The sequence below is a fragment of the Brachyhypopomus gauderio genome, chromosome 1 (genome assembly GCF_052324685.1).
Source record: "Brachyhypopomus gauderio isolate BG-103 chromosome 1, BGAUD_0.2, whole genome shotgun sequence".
Taxonomy (NCBI): Eukaryota; Metazoa; Chordata; class Actinopteri; order Gymnotiformes; family Hypopomidae; genus Brachyhypopomus; species Brachyhypopomus gauderio.
The window spans coordinates 27,969,675-27,992,583 of NC_135211.1; the positions used below are offsets into that span (position 1 = coordinate 27,969,675).

General features: G+C 47.2%; 1 protein-coding gene and 1 long non-coding RNA gene across 2 annotated transcripts in view; both read right to left on the bottom strand.

Annotated features, from left to right (window-relative positions):
• iqsec1b (IQ motif and Sec7 domain ArfGEF 1b) overlaps positions 1–22,909 on the bottom strand; it is a 144,931-nt gene that overhangs the window by 121,328 nt on the left and 694 nt on the right.
• Positions 1,392–21,374, bottom strand: LOC143515422 (uncharacterized). Its single transcript, XR_013131108.1, has 4 exons — positions 21,018–21,374; positions 8,527–8,832; positions 6,711–8,355; positions 1,392–6,598 (listed from the first exon to the last, which is right to left on the bottom strand). It is a non-coding gene; the product is annotated as an uncharacterized LOC143515422 (long non-coding RNA).

A 22,909-nucleotide genomic window follows, 5' to 3' on the forward strand; every position in this document is an offset into this window, starting at 1 on the left:
TCCACTGACTGATCAATAAATGACCAGGGGGACTCATTCTCCCAATTTTAATTTGCTCTCCTATGAAGTTTGAAGGACAATTTAGGTCAAAAATGGAAAGAGAATGTCAACATAAGAGTTCATTTATCGATCCAGTGAAAGAAACACATAAAACTTCAAACTGAAATGTGCCTAAACAGCATCTAACACCAGTAATGACAAGTCTTCAGCTTCCAGAGGGAATCACAAAGCGTGCGACACCTTTACAAATCTGGTGGTAGTGCAAATGTAAACGAACGAGTCTGATTCTCAAATTTGGTACACGAAAAACCATGGTTAACTCCTTACATTATGTGCACAATAAATACACAGATGTTTGTTATTTGTTGTTAGTTGTTGGTCATGTTTTCAGATCAGACCTGTCCACACGTTTAATACAGATAAGCCCCTGAGTGCATGTTTGGCTGTAAGCCGTCATGCACTGACTCATCTAAGGCTGTCCAGTGGGTGGTAATCACTTTACATGACTTTAGTCACGCGGGCTCATCCCCTGCTCACGTGCGCCTCCTACAGGGAGCCTGTGACACGGCAGACGGGGTGTGTCTCGGAGCTGAGGATGAGAACAGTTAAGGGCCGAAGCAAGCCACATGTAACCACGGCGCCCGTTCAACTTGCTTAAGTTTTTGCTCCAAACCGTTTTAGAAAACAGCACAATGCTTTTTCTGTTTTCTCATTCCAAGTGCGTGAAACGCAAAAACGATGAAGGTGGTGATAGGTGATCTGCAATTTCAGCCAAGACACCACATCACCACCTGAGCAATAGGAGACACGATCACACTCAATCCAGAACAAGACGTTCAGAGAAACGTAAGGCTCGGAAAAATGGTGGTGAAACCTTCAGCGGGTCTTCAGAAAACAAAAGGCCAGTTGATGGTGTGGGCCACTGTGCTGGTTTGATCCTGTCACGGGCCACGTGTCATGATACAGAGGCTCAAAGACTACATTTCCCTTCTCATTGGCAAAACAAACAACAGAACACACATCTTTCCCTTTTTATTTATTCTTTTCAGGGTTTGACTGTTATTTTAATGAACTGAAAAAAAACACAAACTGTAAAAATAAAACTGCAGTCTCTATGTAGAACTGAACTGTAAACGTTTCACGATGAGAAGACAGTATGGTTGTCTTCTTTTATACTGCAAGGAGACGAGTCATGTGAGGAGACGAATTTCAGTGTTTGAGTGCTTCTAGTTCTCCTGCATTCAGTATTCTTAAGAGTCTTAAACACTCACTAGTCTCAGTGTCTTCTTAGTAATCAACACTGAACAGCACAATACACAGGGTTGCAACTACATACTTTCTGAGGAGTATGCAAACATACTATCGGCGCCCCCCGCACTCCACCACCCACCCCCACCAACTCGGCAAATAATTTTCTGGCATCGATTTGGCGCCCCCTCTAGTGCAGCGCCCCTATGCGTCGCATACGCTGCATACCACCTTTTTGCGCCACTGACAATACACACACGCCACGCACACACAAGCGTCCGCACACACAAGCGTCTGCACTGAAGGGAAGATGTCGATCTTGCCTGACCAGGGCTGTGAGTGGAGGGAGAGTTCAACCTCCGCCCATCGACACCACCTTCCAGCCAAGACAAGTTTCTCCTTGCCAAGCGGTTCTGAGTCCCCCCCACCACCACCACCATATTCTGCTACGGTGTCACCTCGCTGAGTACTGGCTAATCACAGCAGCCTTGGGTCTTGTGAAAGGCCCAAAAGATTCACCGTCCTCTCTTATTCCAGGGGTTGGAAGCATATCCACTCCAGACGAGTCCCAGCGCAAAGGAAAATGCTAAACGGTGTGAGGACCTTCGCCAGGAAGCCCATTTGAAGGATATGATGAAGGTTGCACCATGTGAAAGGCAGAAGATGCGCTGGAGGAGTGGATGATGCAGGAGATAAGCGAGGGTGCCTGGCTGTCTGACGCCGCCGTTTACACGCCACGGTTCAGCCGCGCGTCGGAAATACTGCTGCGTTTAGCGTGCTGTCGAAACGCGGCTATCGGCCGTGGGGGGAGATGCTAAGTGATGTGGTAAATCAGATGGATTTCTTTCTTCCTTATAAGTGAGGAACAGGGGGGGGGGGGGGGGTATTTATCTTCATCTACTAAAACACTGCAGCAGAAGGCATGGTAATGTTTTAAACATACTGCATCGCATACAGCTAGAACATTATTATTCTATCCGTGCTAATGCAGGCAGCTAGAAGCAAGGTGACAGATTTCCGATGATGGAATAATATGATTTCTAGACCATGATATTAAAAGACACGCAGTTCCATGCATTGAGTAGATCAATTACACGTATGGTGTCGACCACAGAATGCAGTAGTTTGACCACAGCACCAAGTGGCATTTTAAACAAGGAAGATTAGATATAGAGCCTTCAGCTCAGTACGAACTCTTCATCTAAATCCCTTCACAATGACATGAAAGCAAGCAGAAGTGGAAAAGAGTGGAGGAAATGTCGGTTCCCTTTGTAAAAGATTCCCATGGAAGACCCTTCACATATTTACTGAATACAGGTGCCTGTGAGAGAGAGAGAGGGAATGTGAAAGAGAGGGAAAGGCAGAGAGTGAGTAATAGAGAAATAGAGAGAGAGTGGAAGAGGGTGAGAGGGTGAGAGAGTGAGAGGTAGAGTGAGAGCGAAATAGAGTGAGGGAGAGAGAGTGTGAGAGTGAGAGAGAGAGAAAGGCAGAGAGTGAGAGAGTGATAGACAAATAGAGAGAGACAGAGTGAAGGAGGGAGAGAGTGGGTGAGTGAGAGTGAGAGAACAGTACAGAAACACACAGATAGTGAATCCCCATGTCTCCAGTCCTCTTATCTGTGGTGCCTCGCTGTTCCGGCCATTCAGCTGCTTTCCACCGGCACACAGCAGTAGTGACCTCACATCCTGTGCAGTTTCCTGTGTGTGTGACTGGCTCACATGGGGGTGATCAGAGCAGGTGAGGATGGCAGGAGCAGAGAAAGTGCCCAGCTCCTCCCCCTCCTGCGCTCCGACTCACACGACCCCGCGTGCGGGAGAAAGCTGGCGAGCCGGGCGCTAGTGATGGGGCTTCAGCGTTCACACCACAACAAACCGGGGTAGTCACCTCACCAAACAGAACTGGAGAATCTGTGAGGCAGGACAAAAACATGTCCAAAAACAAAGAGTCCTGCCTTTGGCATGGTGTGTATGTATGTGTGCTTGTGTGTTAGAATGTGCTAACACATTAACTGGAAACAGTAACCCCAGTTAACTGCTCATGACAAATCCGACAGATGAATTTTCAGGTGTCGCTGGATAATTAAATGTGATAATATGGACTGAGTATTAGATGAATGATCATGTGTGCTCACGTTATGAAAACACTGGTGAGCACAGGCTTTGTTTTTGCCTACTATATGATTAATGTTTGACTTGTAGTCAAATGTAGTTTATACTGGAGAACAAGCTTTCCTGTGAACATGGCGAGTTGGTCTGGGTGTCGACCAGGTCAGGGGTTACAGGTATTGGGCAGATAGAAGAGACAGTGAAAAAATACACAGGCGGCAGATGAAACCGGTTTTTGTGATTCTCGAGATGTCTTTATGCTTGTGAGATGTCTGCTACAGAGACCATGACTAAAGGTCTGAATGTATGGAGTTGGACTATGTTGCACTGGACCATGGTGCACTGGACCGTGTGTGTTTGTAGATATGTCCTCAAATGACCCATAAACACAACCACAGGGAAACACTCTGGAGGCAACCCATACTGCTGCACTTCCTCAACGTTGGCACGCCTTGTGGTGAACTACTGCTTCTCCTTACCATCACAGTGTGTGTGTGTGTGTGTGTGTGTGTGTGTGTGTGTGTGTGAGTGTGAAACTATATGGAGTCATTAGAAGGTACTCCAAGCACACAGACTGTCCCTGCGTGAGGCTTTTCCCCGGGAAGATGATGAAATGGTGCTAGAAATGAGGGATATTATCAATCACAGGCAGCAGGCATGCTCAGCCTACACACAGCTAGTACATAGAGAGAGAGAGAGAGAGAGAGACAATGAGAGCGAAAAGAGAGACAAGGAGAGAGAGACAGAGAGAGAGTGAGAGGGAGAGAGCCAGAACAGACAAGTACACAGTAAAAACCACCAGCTCATGCACACTTGCTGTTTTCTACAGTCAGGTGCATTTACACTCTGTGAACTAAGACCATACCAACAGCACCGGCTGCAGACCACACGGTGTTGAGGGCGGAAACACTGTACCAGACCTTCAAGGCTTGAAGTCTTGGTGATCTTCAAGGATTTCAAAATTACCAATACAAGCAAGGTACCAATAAGTAGAAGGTAAAGCACTTCCAAACATCCCCTGCATCACTGGACAGGGCTCTCATCAGCACCAGTGCTGGATCTGTTCCCATGGCAGGTTGCCAAGGTGAGAGGGAGTCTCTCTCCAACATCACATACTGGAGCAGTAGGTTTATCAATGCACCTCCTACGTACATTAAAAATGAACAGTGTTTAGATCAAAGGGCTGGCTAGTAAATGTAGCATTTAAAGAGAGTTTCACAAGTAGGTATTTTGTTTAGTCTTCACTTTCAGCTGGATGTTAAAAGCGATTATTGTACCTTTCAATCAGTGTAACCTATGAGGTCTTAAATTCACTTTTTAATTATTTGACATTTTCTATTTACTTTATACTGTATTTGTTTTGTTTTATTGTAAATTGGACTCTGTGTGCTACTCTCTGTACAAAGAAATAAAAAAACAATTAAATTTACTCTCCTCTATAAATACGTTACCCACACCCTTATTTCACATGAGCAGAAACTGACCCGTTTAGCCGAGGTCAGTTTTTCTCTTTCTCCCATAAATCAGGTGCTGAAATACTGATCCCAGACGAGCCTTTAACTTTAACAGCAATATCATTAGACATAATCAACGAGTGCATTTATTACTGCAGCATCAGCTGTGTAGCTTGGGCGAGAGTGAGGGGGGGGGGCGTTACAAGTGCCCAACAGCCAATAGGGCAGCAGGTACCTAAAGGTGGGCGGAGCTCAGCGTGCGAGACCTCAGCGCAGCGGGTACTGTGGTAGCAGAAGACGGCTCTGCTGAGCCCAGGGGATTAAAATGCTCATATTCATGCTTGAGTGCATGACTGCACGTACATACACACACACACGTACACACACACACACATGGCCCAACACTTCACAGTATGTACAAGATCCAAGCATAAATAAATCAAACCATATATTCCACATCACCAAACCCTGTTCAATACCACCAAACCCTGTTCAATACCACCAAAGCCTGTTCAATACTACCAAACCACATGTATTATAACCCCCTCTAAACAAACTTTTTAGTATTTTTCCTTTTTCATTCAATATAGTTAAGTCCAAACATTCACACACACACACATAAGTTCACAAACATGCACATGTGCACACACAGAACTCTGAAGCAACATGACGGGGTCTGAAGCTGACACAAAAGGAAAACTCACACATGAACACCTTGTACCACTGTAGTATTTCAGTGTGTTCCACTGTGGTATTTCAGTGTATTACATTGTAGTATTTCAGTGTATTACACTGTAGTATTTCAGCAGTTTGACCTTTGACCCACTCAGAAGTCATCATGCAGCAGTGCTGCTATGGCTTCAGCCCTCCTGAACTTTGGATGTGAAATAAAATAATGAGCACACTGATTAAACTGCAGAATGCTGCCTTTAATCCAATATTTCCATCTGCGTTCGCTGGGCCATGTAGTCTCGGTCCTTTATCTACTGGAGCTTCTCATCGCAGGGGATCAGAAGTAATTGGACAACTGGCAGCTCAGTGCTGTCATGGGCAGACGTGTTCCAGCCTTCATTAGTTCAAAAGGTCCGGCCTGGTGCAGAGGGAGTCTCGTCTCCTACGGGGCCGTGCAGGTAATACGGCATGGAGCTGGCTTGCTTCAGTGCAACACTGCACATACTTTAGGCCAAAAAGACATTTCAGTGGTAATACTGCACAATGGATGCATTACTTTCAAATGCTAGTATCTAAACAACGAACAGCTTTCAGAAACATCATCTCTATTTGTTTCATCTCACCTCACCGCGTTCACCACCTGAAACAACACACAGCAACCATTCTTAGTGAAGAAGCTTTTCACCCTTGTATGCAAGAAATATACCTTCTGGTGAAAAACAGGAACAATTGAAAAACACAAAAATATTTTTCTTACAATTTGTATACTTTTCACCACATTTTGTGGTGGGGAGGATGAGGTACAGATTGGAGCTCATTATTAACACCATATGTAGGTAGAAATCATATTAGAGGGTGTTTAGGTGTTTAGCAGTCTTAAACACTACCCAGCAGGCCACTGTGCTGGCGAGCCACGCCCCGAGGAGCGGAGCTGCTTCACGGACGACCGCGACAAACAGACACGCTGCAGCACCTCCGCAGGATGTGAGAACTTCAGGAAGTGGATGTCCTGTTAGCAGGGTCAGGAAGATGGGGTATGAATGGCCCGGGTCTCTGCTCTGCCTCGTCTTTTAGCACGCACTCTGGGTAGACCAGTGGCTCCCGACCGGGGCTTTAATTCTGCAATAACCAACAGGATGCCATGTAATACGTAAGGAGGTCACATGCTTGACTTTACAGGAAACGCCGTGCTCAGAAACCCACGGCCAGTCTCAATGATAAGACGGCTTACACTGCGACTGGGAATCTACTGGAAATTGACAGCGAATCCTCTGGCGTAGTCACATATGCAGAGTGCGTGTCTGCCGGACGTGAGGGTGGAGCTGCTCAAAAGTAACAACATAAAAGAGTCAAGTCACGAGTCCTTACGCTAGAGCCCAAGTCAAGTCTCAAGTCAATATCAGGATAAGCTTAGGGACAAGAGATGGAATATGACTATTTTATATTAGTATTTTATATTTATATTAGTATTGACATCTCAGTGGCTAGCGTAAATTAAACAAACATGTCCTGTATTTTCAGGTGCATTATGATGTGGTCATTCCAGTGTTTCCCCACATTTTTACACGTTGTTCCTTCGGTTATGTCTAAGCATTTTAAACTCCCTATAGCCACGTATAGTACTCCAGCCGAAGCCATGGCACCCACGATTGTTTACATTTGTCCCTTCTCTCAGATTTCCCACTCATCATAGGCAGAAGTTGTGATACGTCACGAGTAAAGGGGCTGTGTCACAAATCACCAAATCAAAAGGAATAATGGCAAGATTAACACACAAAGAAAATATTATTTAATATAACTTTCATACGCAGCTTCTGGATAACGGACTGACTCTTATTGTTAATGAGTTATTTTGGACGAGTCCGAGTTGATTCGAGAGTCATTAGGGACGAGTTTCACGTCAAGTCTGAAGTCTTTTTCTAGCTGACTTAAGTGTGACTTTGACTCAAGTCGCTCAATCGAGTGTCTATCTCAGCTGTACAGACACAAAAAACTTGTTTGGACTTTATCTGCTGTTTCAGGACGTGCTCATCACAACTGTTTTTGAAAGCTTTGAGTCCAGGGATTGAATTTCAGGGCTCTACTGTCCACACTAAACATGGTCAGGCCAGACTCTCCCCATATCTTAGCATATCAAACCGGCAGTGCAGGATTTCAGACGCCATGACCAGCCTTATCAAAGCACCCTCTAAGGAACCCACATGCCTTTTGGTCATTTCAATATCAGTCCAGCCAAACTTTACAACATTCATAATTTCATTTGGAACAAAATGTCAGAGTGAAGGTTATAAGTGCAAGGTTATAAGATCTGGCTTTGTTCCAGATTACATGAAACTAGATGTGGTTATATCACACTCAGAGCACATGTCCAGCTCAGATAGCAATGTGAAGGGTTACTGCATAACATCGATGTACACGTCTCCCTGTAGGCCACTGTGTCCCACCATGTCTGCGTAACCTACTACACAAACTCAAACGATCCTCATTAATCAGAGAGTAATTAGCCAGAGCTCAGCGAGTGCAGTCATGCTTAAACCCCGGCCGGTGGGGTAAGCCCGCACCAAGTCCAATTAAAACTCTTCATCTCTGTGACCTACGACCTTTCAGCATACAGCATGTCCCGCCCCACAGCTGGGCTCCCGCGCGGCGATGCCTCACAGGGGTCGAGAGCTGGTGCGGCGAGTCATGCTAACACATCAGGAGCAACAGTAACTAGAACAAAAGAAACAAAAATAAAGCTATGCAGAGCATAATGTTCAGGGCCTAATAGTTCATGTAAATGATCCAAACAACCTCTTTGATTTCTCATCGATATCGAAGGTAGACTTTGGCTGGGGGATTGGAGGTTGATGGCAGCCATGAGGTCCCCGATGTCCCTGGTGGAAAACCAATAAAGTGTCAATCAAACCAGCACCTTGAGGGCCCACAGTTCTCCTAACAGGCCTCCGGGGCAAACTAAATCCAGGGCAGTCAAGTATCCTAGTGGATCATGTGTTAACGATGTCCTCTCCTAACGAGCTACAGAATGAAAGAAACGAAAGACATACAAGGCTCCATTCTGTGATGCTCTGTGGGAAGGAAGGAGTCTGCAGCTTTAATGCTCTCGCCAAGTGCCTTCCAGACGGCCCTTCTGCCATATTTCTCAAGGATGTTGTCTTCCTCCAAAAGTCCGCCGAGTCCTCTTGAATGATCTTTAGCTGGCCCAAAGCAGCTGTGTTGGGGGGCGTGGCCAAGGAGACGGACAGGCAACAGTCAGCAGACAGCGTCGCTAAGCGCAGGGCGTAGCGCAGATGTTTGGCCGCCAAGTGGATTCCTCAGGCTGATGCAGCTCACTCAGGCGATACCGCCTCCTCCTGAAAGAGATCACTATGCAGACGATCTGAAGATCATTTACTCTTTCAGCATCTGGCTAAGTGCTCCATTTAAGTATTTTCGGTGATGGGGCTATCGATTGAAGCACGGCTGAAAGCCACATGAGTCTTTTGAGTCCCTGAACAAACACCAGCAGTTTCCGCAGCAGTCGTCTACCCAGGACAAAAGCAGTGACCCGTGAATGCCCCGCCCCTGGGCCCCGCCCCTAGGCCCCACCCCTGGGCTTTGCCTCTCTGCTCTGCCTCTTTGCCCTGCCTCTGGGCCCCACCCCCAGGCTCTACCAGTAGAACACACTATGAGCTCTAATTATCCAAAACTACTTTTTTCCCCTTTATTTTTAATGAAGCGTTTTTAATAAAGATTTAACTCTAGAAAAAAAAAACTTGCCAAGTATGTAAGCAAGCCAAAAACAGTCCGGAGACAGATCTAGAGTATCAAGTTTCCTTTTTAGCCCAATTAAAGCAGCACTGTGTCTCTCTCTCCATTACTGTCAACACTGTTTTAGGACTTCCCACATCAGCAGCAAAGGAGCCACAATGGAGCTGCTGAGAATGCCAAACACAGACTATTAAGAGGGACGGGTCAGATATTTAAAAGGGCAACGTTTGTGTGTGCATACGGAAATGTCGTAAATTACTGCTTACAGTCTTAATGGTGACTCAATGGTGACACAAGTCAAGGCTTTTTGGGGGAAAACTCAGTGACAAATGTTTACTCAAATACCCTTTAGATTGTCGATGCAAAACATGTTTGTATTACATGTGGAGTTACAATGAAAATCGCTCTATTTATGCACTCTATTTGCAGCACTGAGGCTATGATGTCATAACCAATATTTTGGCCAGACTTTCTATGAGGCTCAAATACTTGAGACTACTCAAATCCTCAAATCCTTCGTCATCATTTTTCTGGAGCAAAACTCCGGAAACATGAGGGGCGGTGTTGGTTCTTCCTCTCCTTTCCTCTCCCCATGAAAGAGAGAGAGAGAGAGAGAGAGAGAGAGAGAGAGAGAGAGAGAGAGAGAGAGAGACGGGGAGGCAGAGAGTGTAGTTCCAGTACACTTTTCTGAGAAGAAAAGCTTAAATGTGTGTTTGCGTGGTCCCTGAACTGTGCAAGGCACCTGAGACTGAGCGAGAAAGTGGAACACACAGTGTGTGTGTGTGTGTGTGTGTGTGGGTGTGTGTGTGTGAGCACGAGAGAGAGCGCTCTGTGACAAGGGACTAATCTCTCCACCCACAGGCTGTGATTTAGCGAATACTCACGAGTGTTGGATTTAATCCGCCCTTACAACACACAGCCTCCTGTCAGCCAGTTTCCACAGTAAAGGGGACAAACGGAAGGAGCAGACCAGGATGGAAATGCAGGGTTCTTACCCCACCCAACCCCGGAGGCGGAGCTACCCTCAAATCAACACGTCACTCAGAGGTCGAGGGTCACAGCTTTGGGGGCTTTGGCTTGTTACACAGCTACTCTCTGACTGTGCAAAAACCGTCTGTTGCAGCGCAGGAGCTGAAAAACTTCCAGCAAACTCTCCACCAACAAGCAGGGGGTCACAAATGTGAGCTGTGCAAAGCTGACAATAGCAGCATCTACCAGAGCACCAACAAACTCCCCTAATCCTATAATAAAGTTCTATTTAGCATACTTGCCCCATCATATTAGACTCAAAGTCATTATGATGGTGTGTTGATGTGTTTACTCAAACACGAGCGTGACACTGAGGCACGATGTTGCACGCTTACAGTGTATATGCCATGATGATTGCTATGGCAACAACTTTTGTCATATCTACGCTTAAATATGGATTGCTGGTATTTACTAAATGCTTCGCCTGTCATATCTGATGAATCAGTCAGTGTGAACACTATAACCAGTGTTCACCTGCGCTACAGTTCACCAGTGCACACTGGAAAAATGATATAGATCTTTTTAATGTTTTTAAATCATTGTAGAATTTGGAGTATGAAATTCACATCTTGGCAGATGAGTCTGGAGCATCCGTGACCTCCCTGCCACAGTGGCCACGCCCTGTCCGCTCACGGACATTAGAAACAGCACCACACCCTTCACATGCCAGTGATTAATGCCTGCAGGTGAAATCATGGAACACTTCCATCTTAGAGTAGGAGTGGAGTTGGAGTGGAGAGGAAGAATAGGAGAGGAGTAGGAGGGAAGTAGGAGGGGGTAGGAGTAGGAGAGGGTAGGAGTAGGAGGGGGTAGGAGTAGGAGGGGGTTGGAGTAGGAGAGGGTAGGAGTAGGAGAGGGTAGGAGTAGAAGAGGGTAGAAGTAGGAGGGGGTAGGAGTAGGAGGGGTTGGAGTAGGAGGGGGTAGGAGTAAAAGAGGGTAGGAGTAGGAGGGGGTTGGAGTAGGAGAGGGTAGGAGTAGGAGGGGGTAGGATTAGAAGAGGGTAGGAGTAGGAGGGGGTTGGAGTAGGAGAGGGTAGGAGTAGGAGGGGGTTGAAGTAGGAGAGGGTAGGAGTAGGAGGGGAGTAAGTGGGAGTAGGAGGGGGTTGGAGTAGGAGAGGGTAGGAGTAGGAGGGGGTAGGAGTAAAAGAGGGTAGGAGTAGGAGAGGGTAGGAGTAGGAGAGGGTAGGAGTAGGAGGGGGTAGGAGTAGAAGAGGGTAGGAGTAGGAGGGGGTTGGATTAGGAGAGGGTAGGAGTAGGAGGGGGTAGGAGGGGGTAGGAGTAGGAGGGGGTAGGAGTAGGAGGGGGTTGGAGTAGGAGGGGGTAGGAGTAGAAGAGGGTAGGAGTAGGAGGGGGTTGGAGTAGGAGAGGGTAGGAGCAGGAGGGGGTTGGAGCAGGAGAGGGTAGGAGTAGGAGGGGAGTAAGTAGGAGTAGGAGGGGGTAGGAGTAGGAGGAGGTAGGAGTAGGAGAGGGTAGGAGTAGAAGAGGGTAGGAGTAGGAGGGGGTTGGAGTAGGAGAGGGTAGGAGTAGGAGGGGGTTGGAGCAGGAGAGGATAGGAGTAGGAGGGGAGTAAGTAGGAGTAGGAGGGGGTAGGAGTAGGAGAGGGTAGGAGTAGAAGAGGGAAGGAGTAGGAGGGGGTTGGAGTAGGAGATGGTAGGAGTAGGAGGGGAGTAAGTGGGAGTAGGAGGGGGTAAGAGTAGGAGGGGGTTGGAGTAGGAGGAGGTAGGAAAAGGAGAGGGTAGGAGTAGGAGGGGGTAGGAGTAGGTGGGGAGTAAGTGGGAGTAGGAGAGGGTAGGAGTAGGAGGGGGTTGGAGTAGGAGAGGGTAGGAGTAGGAGGGGGTTGGAGTAGGAGGGGAGTAAGTGGGAGTAGGAGGGGGGTTGGAGTAGGAGAGGGTAGGAGTAGGAGGGGGTAGGAGTAGGAGGGGGTTGGAGTAGGAGAGGGTAGGAGTAGGAGGGGGTAGGAGTAGAAGAGGGTAGGAGTAGGAGGGGGTTGGAGTAGGAGAGGGTAGGAGTAGGAGAGGGTAGGAGTAGGAGGGGGTTGGAGTAGGAGAGGGTAGGAGTAGGAGGGGGTAGGAGTAGAAGAGGGTAGGAGTAGGAGGGGGTTGGAGTAGGAGAGGGTAGGAGTAGGAGAGGGTAGGAGTAGGAGGGGGTAGGAGTAGGAGGGGAGTAAGTGGGAGTAGGAGGGGAGTAAGTGGGAGTAGGAGGGGGTTGGAGTAGGAGAGGGTAGGAGTAGGAGGGGGTAGGAGTAATAGAGGGTAGGAGTAGGAGGGGGTTGGAGTAGGAGAGGGTAGGAGTAGGAGGGGGTAGGAGTAGAAGAGGGTAGGAGTAGGAGGGGGTTGGAGTAGGAGAGGGTAGGAGTAGGAGGGGGTAGGAGTAGGAGGGGGTAGGAGGGGGTAGGAGTAGGAGGGGGTAGGAGTAGAAGAGGGTAGGAGTAGGAAGGGGTTGGAGTAGGAGGGGGTAGGAGTAGGAGGGGGTTGGAGTAGGAGGGGGTTGGAGTAGGAGAGGGTAGGAGTAGGAGGGGGTTGGAGTAGGAGGGGGTTGGAGCAGGAGAGGGTAGGAGTAGGAGGGGAGTAAGTAGGAGTAGGAGGGGGTAGGAGTAGGAGGAGGTAGGAGTAGGAAAGGGTAGGAGTAGAAGAGGGTAGGAGTAGGAGGGGGTTGGAGTAGGAGAGGGTAGGAGTAGGAGGGGGTTGGAGCAGGAGAGGGTAGGAGTAGGAGGGGGTTGGAGCAGGAGAGGGTAGGAGTAGGAGGGGAGTAAGTAGGAGTAGGAGGGGGTAGGAGTAGGAGAGGGTAGGAGTAGGAGGGGTGGGAGTAGGATAGGAGTAAGAGTATTAGGGGAGGGGAGTAGGAATAGGAGGGGAGTAGAAGTAGGAGGGAGTAGGAGTAGAAGGGGTGTAAGAGTAGGAGAGGGTAGGAGTAGCAGAGGAGAAAGAGTAGGAGGGGTAGGAGTAGGAGGGGAGTAAGAGTAGGAAAGGGTAGGAGAAGCAGAGGAGAAAGAGTAGGAGGGGATTAAGAGTAGGAGGGGAGTAAAAGTAGAAGAGGATAAAGGGTAGGAGGGGAGTAAGAGTAGAAGAGGAGAAAGGGTAGGAGGGGAGTAAGAGTAGGAGGGGAATAAGGGTAGGAGTAGCAGAGGAGAAAGGGTAGGAGGGGAGTAAGAGTAGGAGGGAGTAAGAGTAGGAAAGGGTAGGAGTAGCAGAGAAGAAAGAGTAGGAGGGGAGTAAGAGTAAGAGTAGGAGGGGAGTAAGAGTAAGAGAGGAGTAAGAGCAGGAGGGAGTAAGAGTAAGAGAAGAGTAAGAGCAGGAGGAAGTAAAAGTAAGAGTAGGAGGGAGTAAGAGCAGGAGGGAGTAAGAGTAAGAGAAGAGTAAGAGTAAGAGAAGAGCAAGAGTAGGAGGGGAGTAAGAGTACAAGTGGGACTCGGGCAGTGCAGGAAGTGAAATGCGTGAGAGGCAGATAAGCGAAGGATGTTCTTCTGAGCTGTGAACTGTAGGAAGATGCACCACTGCACAGAGGACCTCAGAGTTTAGGGATTAAAACTGATGGATCAGTGAGTTTAAGTTTTAGGCCATAAGGATTTGCATGTGTCCTGCTGTGATACAAACCACAGCCAAAGGCATTCATAATCCCATAATCAATACAACACATAGACACTATCAGCGTTCACTGATGCTATTAGGAACCCTTAGTTACTCTCTCTATATATATATTTCACCTCCTACACTTCCTTCCTACTCCTCCCCTCCAACACCACTTCTTCTCCCCATACTCCTCCAGTCCTACTTATACTCCCCTCCTACTCCCATATGGAAATGCTCCATGATTTCACCTGCAGGCAATAATCGCTTACACACATGTCTATATGTACTTGCATATAAATAGACAAGTTGACAAAAAGCCAAGTTATCACACCGTAACCTTCACTGACGCGCAGCTCATATCTCCACAGACACAAGAATGAAGTGGACTGCACACGCGTCATTGAGCCCGGAAAAGGTGTTTACACTCGGCAATGCAACCCAACCACGATCCATTAGATGAGCTGTGTTAATGCCGCGCCTTTACTCCCAGGGTCACCCATACCCAGAGGGACACAGATCCGCTCAAGCAAGAATTAAGACTTCAACTAGGACTATTTTAAATTGTAAGTGCTGCTTTCTCTGTAAACGTAGACCCGCGCTCACACTCCCCACCCTGCCGGCCCCCGTTTCATCCACTGTACTGCCTCCTCCACCAACCAAGGCCACGAAGAGTCAACCCAGCCCACTGCTCCCACTCCAACAGGCGTGTCGCCACGGCATCTGTCACTACGGCATCTACCGCCGTGGCATCTGTTGGCTTCTACCGGGCCCATTAGAAGGGTCCACTCCCATGTTGGCTGTGGGATCGGTGTGGCAAGCACTGTTACTGGTGTAATGCTGGAGCTGTAATGGGTTGCAGACTGGAGTGGCTTTTATGCCACACATGGTGTATGTGGGAGTCTGGACCAGGGTGTGACACCAGCACATTTATGGACATATGAAGATGGAGCTGGTCAAACAGCAGCAATGACTCATAGATCCTTCTCCAAACAGTAAATGGAGTTAAATCTAAATTAATTAACAAGTAAGAAAACACTATAAAGTGCAATAGAACTGAACAAAAAATGTAATTAACTTTAAACATAAATCCATGTTTGATTTCACTCCATTTTAAAAGCTGAGGCTGAAAGGACAGGACTAGGAGGGTGATCAGAGCTCTCAGGAACGTGCCATCAGGGGCCGAGGTGAGGCCTCCATCTCAGACATGTGTCAGCTCACACACGCACGCACGCACACAGGTCACACCTTTTGTCTCTTTCTCACACAAAGGACTGAACAATCGAGAAACACTGCCTCTTCATTAGACGTGTGCTCGCTAAAGTCAGCCTCAGGTGGGTGAGTAGGACCACCATGATCTCCAAGCCTTCAGTACTGGCTGGATGACAAATGCCCTCCATTTAACCAATAGATAAGATCCTGTTAGGTGTGATACCAGCAACGGAAAAGCAAAGACATTGGTACGGTCCACCTGGGGGTCCCAATAATGGAACGCTCCCTCCCTCCAACAACACACGAATCTCACAGTGTGTAGGACATCATCTGGAGAGGATCTACAGAGACGAGGGCACACAGGAATCTGAAGCAAGTGCAAGTCTGCAGGTTTGTGTTTCAAAAAAATCCACTACACTGGTCTTGGTCTTGATAAAAAGACTACAGAAAACTGGGCTCCAGGAAACTGGTTTGGGCTCCAGAAAACTGGTCTCCTGTAAACTGGTTTGTGCTCCAGTAAACTGGTCTCCTGTAAACTGGTTTGTGCTCCAGTAAACTGCAGGTGCTGCCTCTCCAACATCTTTCCAGTTTAGCAGGGCGATGGCTTCCTGCTGAAAAATGGCAAACAAAATAACTACACAACTCCAGAACACTGTCAAGTCGAAAACTGTAAGCTGTCCTCAGGCACCCGCTTCGAAGTCACAAACCCCGAGAGATGCCAGCCGCATTCTCAACACTGAGAAGACAATCTGCATTATTGGAATGATAATTGTGGGTAGTAAAGATAACAGAATACAGTGGGAGGGCTCGTCCTGCACCAGTAAATCACATCCTGGCCAGTGAGAACAGGGCAACCCAGCCATGAAACAAGACCTTCCTCCCACAGTGCTGCCCTGCTGGGCAGTGACACAGCACATGGAGGTCATGACTGAAGAAAAGCCCTCAAACAGTTCGCAACTTCACACCATTTCTACACACTGTCGCACTTACAACACATTTAGCATAAAAAAATTACAGCAGATTTTTACTCCACTAAATTTTCTCCAAGGGAAGCTCTCACATTTCAACAAGTAAATGTTCACAGACTGTTTCACACAAGTGTTGTTTACACACAAATATGCTAACACGCCATCCATAAATTAATCATGGCAGTTACAAACTGAAACATTTACAGCAGACAAACAAGGTCTTTGACTTCTCACTCTTCAGTTTAAATTAAATGGAGCAATTCCAAAGTTTCTACTATGTGAAGTTCATCTGAGTAACATTGTATGAGGCTACATTTTAATCAATTTGTGTTTCAGCGCTGTTTACACTAATGCAAGATTCAGGACACTGGCAGATGGGACATTACAGCTATGAGCAAGTAGCTTATTTTAAATATTTCACAAGACTACGTCCGAGGCTCTGGGACATGCTGATTTGGCTCATGTCTCACGCTGATGAGATGAGCAATCAATGAGACTGCACCAGCAAGATCTAATCAAATCTAATATTAAACAATTGGATTTCAGTTAGCCACCATATTCACAGGCTAAAATCCTTGACTAAATCCGTCACAGCAACATCAACAATTGGAAAAATACTTCTCATTGAAGGGTGCTCCTACTTCAAAGGTGTTTCTCTCACAGGAAAGCACATGGTTCACCTAGATCATAACCTCCAGTAGTTCTCTCAACACAGCTTCAACCACATATAACCTGATGTCAAAAACCGTTTATTTACACCTAATGAGAAGTGAAGAACACCACAGCCTGCATGCTGCGATCAATGCACAGGGCAGAACTTTCTTAAATGATCACACCCAGGCCCGTTGACAGTCTTGCTGGGGCCCGGGACAAGACTGTCCCCCCCCCCCCCCCCCCCCCCCCCGCGCGCACGTCATTTGAATTTCCTCTGTAGCAGACAATCCTTCTGTTAGGTCATATAGTATATAATATAGCCACACATCAAAGCTGTTTCTGAAAGCTGACTGGTTTATACTTGAGGGTTCGCGCGAAAATGACGTAATCGCAGTGGCTCCGCCCGTACGTGAGGGCCTCGCGCGCTGTCGGTTCGCGAGGTCGTGCACCTCTCGAATTTTGTAACTTCGCGCGAGCCGCGCTTCAGCGCCAAGAACAAAGTCATGTTTGTAGGGTTCATACACCTTTACAAGGTGTAATTCAAGCACGTGGTACGTCACTTTAAAGGTCCATTTCAATATTTTCCAGAACGTTAAACTTAATTAAGTTAAATATTTATACATATACTCGAAATGATTCGAAATAATTCGCTTTTTATCACATTATTTAATGGTTGTTTATTTTCAAAACGCCCGATCTTAACGTCTTCACGAGAACTGTTCAGTCAGACAGCTATTTGTTGTGAAACGAAGTAGTTACAATTTCAAGCATTTTCAAGTACTTTAGCCTAAATTCCAGCACTTTTCAAACCTGGAACACAATGCAACTTTAAAATTCGTCAGGTAAATGTTTTTCCTTTCTTTTCTGCGCTCCAGATTTCTGTATTTACTTTAACTATCCACCACTGTATTTCCCGCTGTTGGGCCAGTACCAGCCGGCTACAGTCGGTGCTGGATCAAACCATTTTCCAGTGGGAGGCGGGGGTGTATGCACTTAATGGAAAATATGCAGATAGGTAAAAAACATATATATTTGAGCCATTGAGCTTATTATGAGTACATAATTTTATATTAATGAAAGATTTCAAGATTATTTAAAAATTATAGACTTTAAATAAAAAATAAATTGCTGGGCTCTTTGATGCCCCCCCTGGCCCTAGGCCCCGGGACAACAGACCCGGTTGTCCCCCCCTGTCGACGGGGCTGATCACACCAAACCACAAGCACTGCGGTGCCTGAGAAAGGCTCCCGGCGAGGTGGGCTCACTTCACCTGAGGACTACAACACCCAGTGTCCTCGCTCACCTCATCCAGCATATGTGATGTCACTCCTGAAGTGAATTATCACAATCATCCCGCGCCGCACAAATGAGAAAACGCCTCCCGCTGTGGTACTGTTGGCAGTCTGCTCTCCCATTAAGCAAAATGTGCATCTTCGTCTTGAGCGTAGCTGACATGAAAGACGACTCTTCATCAATGCACCCATGGGAGCATCAGACTGGTTTGTTCGAGGTCTACGCAGTGCACTTTAAACACACTCAAGCTTTACACTCATTTAATAAGATCTGGTGCTTTTGATCTTGGCACTACTCGTGCATGTACGTGTGGGTACTTGCAGGCAAAATGACAAGTGAACTTCAGGCACACTCAGGAGTGGTGTGTGTGTGAGTGTGTGTGCGTGTGTGTGTGTGTGTGTGTCACCCCAGGCAGAGAATAACACAGCAGAATAGTGAGACACTGCAGCTGGAACGCTAGATTACTGCACACGGGCACATCAGATGAGATTATACAGGGTTTTCCTGAGCGCTGTTTCTTAATCTGATAAAAGTCTTGCAGTAACACAGCATCAGTCCTTTCAGTTGAGCTACTCTGAGGGAACTGCGGGTTCTTCACATTGTAGCTCACATTGTGTTTTTATGGACCAAATATGCTAGGAGCTAATAATAATGTGAGAGAGGGAGTGCAGAGTGTCATACAGCACACTAGAAAACATTAGAATTGTTCTCTCAGTTCACAAAAATAAAAGATAAAAACCAAGGCCTAGGTCTGAAAGACTGAACCTCCAGAGTGTACAGACGAATGGAGTGATGAGGAGAACAGCAGAGAGGTTGGGTGGTGTGAGGGGATGGGAGGTCATGGCATTAAGGTTGGACCTGGCCAATCCATGGAGAACCTTGAAGGTGAGGAGGAGAATATTATAGTTTAAAGGAGCATTCATGATGAGTGCGGGAGAACAGAGGTGTCGTGGTCACTGGAAGATTGGAAGATAGATTCAACAAGCAGCAGAACTCTGAACTGCTGCTTTTTTTTGGGGGGGGGGGGGGGGGACATGGAGGGAATTCTGGGTAATTCCATGATGGAATGATTGCGACAGTATGTAAGCAGAGCAGGAAGAGTCAGCACTGACCTGGCAGAGATTGGAGATGGTGTGTGGATGAAAACAAGCAGCGGTGAAGTTGATATGAGACTCAGGTGAGAGAGGCCGATAAACAATGATACAAGACTTCTGACATTAGAGAGAAGACGGGGGTAGCTATGTTAGATATGGCAATATTAGGGGCTGAGGTTTGGGGAGAATGGATTTAGTGCCAAGGAGTAAAATATCTTATTCATTTTAGACCGCCGCTGGTGAGCCTGTTATCAGAGTCCATTAGGCAGGAGCTGAGATTGGAGGTAGAGGAACAACTCGAGGCAGGAGCTGAGATTGGAGGTAGAGGAACAACTCGAGGCAGGAGCTGAGATTGGAGGTAGAGGAACAACTCGAGGCAGGAGCAGAAGGAAGGCGAGGCAGGAGTCTGACTCTAACACACAGAAAGGCAATGGTGCCTCTCAGGTGAACCTCAGTGGAGGAGTGAACCTCTGCAGAACCTCAGCAAGGGCTTGTGTGTGTGTGTGTGTGTGTGTGTGTGTGTGTGTGTGTGTGTGTGTGTGTGTGTGTGTGTGTGTGTGTGTGTGTGTGAGGCTCATCTCAAGCAGACCGTGGACAAGCTCAACAGCACCGGGGCAGAGGCTGCTATGGCCAAGTGTGGTGAAACACGACTGACAGGATCCAGCATCTCTTCCTGTCTCCCTCTCCGTCTTTCTTTCATGCTCACTCTCACACTCATGCTCTCAGTTTCATGCACTCTCTTTCTCCCTCTCTCTCTCATATTCCATCCTTCCTTCCTGCCTCTCTCTCTCCTCTCCCCTTTCCCCAGTCCTCTCACTCTCTCCTCGCTAAAGATCTGGAGTGCTCACAGCACAGCACTGCCCTGACATCAAACACAAACTCATTAGCTAGAATAATAATTGCACTCTGAACCAGGGAATATGCGCCAATAGTGAACAGCAGCAAGGACGTTGGTAGAAAGCCAGTGTGTCTGGAGCCGTGCTGGAGAAAGCTGCACACAGCACAGCTGAACACCAGCTCTGGTCTAGGAGTTGTATCAGGCCGTGCACTACATGGACAAATCAAACCAGAATGAGATTACACTGCTGCACGCTGCCATTACTATATGCAATGTGCCAATATTTCTACACCAAGACAAGCTGATGAAACCTGTAATATTTTTCTGAACAAAGGCATGTTTGTTAGATAACATGAATTAACAAAAACACACAAGCAACATGCAACATGTCCCCAGCCAGTCAGTATGTTTTACTGCTCACAATAAAGCAGTTTATGGTCTGCTGGAGGCTGGAATATTATCCATTTTGCAAAAGCCAATATTGTGATAATGATTAAAAATAATGTACTGGGCAGCACACACACACACACGCACACACGCACGCACACACACACACACACACACACACACTAACACCCCCCCCCCCCCCTACACACACACACACAGACACACACACACACACACACACACACACACACAGATAGCCGGGCTTCTCTGAAAGGAACTCAGCAATATCAAGTGCAGACCTACATACAAACAGAACTGACAGGGTCCTCTTCTGCGATATTAACAGGTTCCCAGCAGATCAAACACTGCCACTTCCTCCTGAACCAGCAAACCACATCTCTATACTACATGCAAAAATTACCAACGCACACGAAAAACCAGAAGCACATTTTACAACAATCATTAAACACCTTCACACAAAAAAAACAACCCGTTAAACAAAAAAAACAAACCGTTAAACAAATTACAATGTGTTTTACATTTTCGGATGACACTTCCTGTGTTCATGAAAGCGTGTTCCTCATTCCAGCATACAGCATGGCTCAACTAGAACCCACATTTCAGTGCTGTTCCTCAGAGCAACACCAGAGGCTGCAGAAACCGTGCCAGTCCTATCTTTACGCATTTGTTTTTGTCTTTGGTTTTTTGTAACATCGAATTAAACTGTGCAAATTATATGTTTACAAACCTTCTTGGTCTTTGCCCTCACATAGAAGATAACAGAACACGACTAACGTAAGGATATTAAGGAGAGAAATGAGACCTGTGGACACAGTTCCTGACAGTGAGTCCACCAGTCACAACCCCGGGCTTCTGACAGTGACACCTGGCACACTTCACATCAGCTGTTGAGGAAGAGCCTGTAGTTCATGAAAACGAGGCGCGTCATGAAGAAAACGCGTCACTGCTCACTGTCACTGGTGCGTCACTCAAAGTCGCTTTCGTTACCTTTGAGTGACACTGAGTCTGCCCAATGGCAAATGGCCCTGAATGGGAACGTGGTAATAAGACCTGCTCATATTGTAGGCGGGCTACGGCAGGAAGAACTAAACCCAGGGGCTGAGGGGCACGACAGGAGGTCAGCTCGACCCCTCCGGTCACTACAGCTCCACATTTACAGTACAAAGAGAGAGCTGGCGGTGGGCAGGGCTGCCGAGGACCCCGTTCACCCAGGCCAGTGGGCGCGGAGGAAACGGTAGCGCCGTCCAGGGCGCCACGGGGGGGAGGATCCGGTCCAGAAATGCGCTGTGACAACACCAGACGCTGAAAGTTCACGTGCGCCTTCGGACCTGGTGTGTCACTAGGACGAGTGTGGCGTACTCGTCCGACAGATTACGCAACATCCCATAAATATCTCGGATTAACACCTCTCTTACATCCACTTAGAAGACTTAACACGGTGCGGCAAGCGCGCGAAAGAACCGTGTAGAAAGAGGAAGCCGAGGTGCGCTATCGTGACTATCACAATATAATAATAAACAGAAAGCTGACAGTTAAGACCTTGGGGTGACGTGTTTAAAACCCTCGTGCGTTGGCAGCACGCGCAGCAGGAATACTGTAGTAAAAGCGCGCGGAATAGAGGCGCGCGCAGGAGCCGCACGAGAACAGCAGTCCGACTTCGTTCAGCCCTCCGGTACCAACGGACAAAACCAGCGTGACCGAGTGCACAAAAGGGCGATTCGGAGAAATAGTGACCAAACACGGCCCATGAGAAGTTAACGGTTTACCGTACGCAGAGAAACCCACAGACTGAAGGTGATGTGGTCACCAACACACACACTGAACCACATCACGCCTCGCAGTGCAGCGTGAAAGTGAGGAGTGCCAACGACTTCGGGACGGCTTTGGAAACACACACACCTCGACACTAATCTACTGCGTGAACAGCAATATAAATGTAATATCGATTCAACGGCGTGAATGTCCAAAAACAGCAAAAGACTGAATCCACGGGACTAGCTTATCACGACGGGTACATCAAGATTGTAGGGGGTAAATAATACCGCTACACTAAATAACACCGAATTTAACAAAAATAACGAATTTTCATTTACATGACTATCAAGAGTCAAACACGCTCTGATCTCTCCTCTTCAGTTCGTTCCCATTACGCGAAATTATCTACAAAGATTTTCGATTGTTAGTGAAATATGACAGCATGTAGATAAAGCACATTTACATTTATTTACAGATGGCCGTTGTGATCAAATGCTAAAACAGAAATGATAAGAATAATTCATATGGTTACGGGTGGCCACGCGATTATTTTTTGTACTAGTTCAGTGCAAACTCAAAACAGCAGCTCCACCCGACATAGCAGGCGATTCTATGGGGATCTAACTGTTATTTTACCGGCCTAGACACTGAACGCCACCAGAATATCGATATTGGTAGTATCGGTAGTAATGTATTGTATTTATTGTTTGCATTGTTATTTTTAAGGCGAACACCGTGCACCATGCGCAGCGCTCTTGCGTCCCCTACTTTATCCTGTCCCACAGCGCCAGGCTCGTCTGCCACTTTATTCTACGCTTCGCGCGAGCAAGAAAACAACATTTAACGACAAATCAATAGTAAGAT